This window comes from Mustela nigripes, chromosome 6 (genome assembly GCF_022355385.1).
Source record: "Mustela nigripes isolate SB6536 chromosome 6, MUSNIG.SB6536, whole genome shotgun sequence".
NCBI lineage: Eukaryota > Metazoa > Chordata > Mammalia > Carnivora > Mustelidae > Mustela > Mustela nigripes.
The window spans coordinates 97,960,745-97,963,041 of NC_081562.1; positions in this window are offsets into that span (position 1 = coordinate 97,960,745).

Sequence of the window (2,297 nt, forward strand, 5' to 3'; positions counted from 1 at the left end):
TCAGTTTGTGGATACTTGACTTTAGGCACGAGAGTGGAGGTAAAGGAGGCCTGTCTACCTGGTGCCAGCTAATCCACACACCATCGTCTGTCTCTAGGTTACACTCTCTTCTGGGTTCTAGCCAGGGTGACCAAATATCTTGGTTGGACTGGGACAACTGAGGGACCAGGACCCTTTACTCTCAAAAGTCCTAATTTTAGACAACATACTATAGGGCCACCCTAGTTCTGAGATATCTCAAATTCTCTCCTTGCCTGAAAACAAACCTGACACTTCGAGATTGTTAAGTGGAATTTCTAAGGGTGACTGCCACTCAACTGCTATGTTTGGAGAATGCCTGAAGTACAGGCAATTGCACAAGACCGTCTCCCCAAACACCCAGGAATCTTCTCTTCCTTGCTCTTCCTTCATACTATCAGGTCCCAGCCCATTAGTCTACTTTTGGATGTAGAGTGCTGGCATTCCTCTAACTTATGATGCTCTAGAGAGGACTTGGGAGAGTCCCATTGTCAATAGATTGACTTTGAGGACCACCATACCCTGAAAGAAATTTTCAGAAGTCTTTCCAGTTTCTTAAAAAGATGTTTAAGATGAAAGTCATGTGCAGGAGGTCAAGCCATCTTTCATTTTTTGCTGGACCTTCAAACGGAAGCCAGATCACCTGCTTTATCTGACCTCATCGCTTCCCTAGTCAAATAAGAATTCCTGCATGGGTGAAGTAGAAACTTGCCTCATTATGCCTCTGGTTCTTTTGTCTAAATCATTATGCTCTTGCACATTTTGTCATACTTTCTCTTCCCTTCTCTGCTCTTTCTCCTCAGGACTGACAACCATTGCTCCCATTTCCCATTAAAAACTGCTCACAAATCTTTTACTTAGACCCTCAGACCTTTGGTTTCCTCTGGGATGTAATGGAGTGAAAGAAGCTTAAAAAGTCTCCTCTCCCAGAGAACTTGAATTTTAATAGATATCAGTCTGATACCAGTGGTTTGCAGTGTTTGGTCTAAATAAGAACAACTTGGAGAGTCTGCTAAAATGTATATTGACGGGCACCAACCACCAAGTACCTGATTTGATAGTTTGGGGTTAAGGCCAAGTTTGGGGTAAAACAAGAATCTGTGTTTTAATAAGCATTCCAAGTGATTCTGCTGGGCGGATCAGAAACTATGCTTTGATAATAATTCCCAAAGTTAAAGAGAGGAGACACTAATATTAGAACTGCATGTGTCATTTGTGAGAGAAGGTTTTTTTTTTTTTAAGATTTTATTTATTTATTTGACAGAGAGAGATCACAAGTAGGCAGAGCAGCAGGCAGAGAGAAGACGGGAAACAGGCTCCCCGCCAAGCAGAGATCAGCTGGATAGCTTATCTAAAGATTGCAAACACCTGAAAATCCATCGGTAGATCGAAGAAAGAAGAACAGCAATTCTGGAAACAGAAAAACAACCACTTTCTGAAAGGTAGGACCAGCGGAGAAGTGAATCCAAAGCAACGGGAAGATAGACCCCGGGGGGAGGGGCCGGCTCCCGGCAAGCGGCGGAGCAATGGAGCACAAAATCAGGACTTTTAAAAGTCTGTTCCACTGAGGGACATCGCTCCAGAGGCTAAACCGGGGTGAAGCCCACGCGGGGTCAGCGTGGCCTCAGGTCCCGCAGGGTCACAGAAGGATCGGGAGTGTCTGAGTGTCACAGAGCTTGCAGGTATTGGAACGGGAAATCCGGCTACAGAGACAGAGCCGACAGTAAGCACACAGCTCGGTGTTACCTTGAACCGGTCGCAGGCTCGGTGAGCTCGGAGCTCGGCCGGAGGTCAGGCAGACCGGAGTAACTGGGCGCTGTTCTCTGAGGGCGCACTGAGGAGTGGGGCCCTGGGCTCTCGGCTCCTCCGGGCCGGAGACCAGGAGGCCACCATTTGTATTCCCCATCCTCTGGAACTCTACGGAAAGCGCTCAGGGAACAAAAGCTCCTGAAAGCAAACCCGAGCGGATTACTCACCCCGGCCCCTGTTAAGGGTGGTGCAATTCCGCCTGGGGCAAAGACACTTGAGAATCACTACAACAGGCCCCTCCCCCAGAAGATCAACAAGAAATCCAGCCGAGACCAAGTTCACCTACAAGGAGTGCGGTTTCAATACCAAGGAGAGCAGCAGACTTCCAGAGGAGGAGAAAGCAAAGCACAAAACTCATGGCTTTTTCCCTGTGATTTTTTTTAGTCTTGCAGTTAATTTGATTTTTTTCTTTTTCATTTTTTCTTTTTTTTTTTTTCTCGCCTTCTGGTAATTTTTTTTTTAACTTTTAC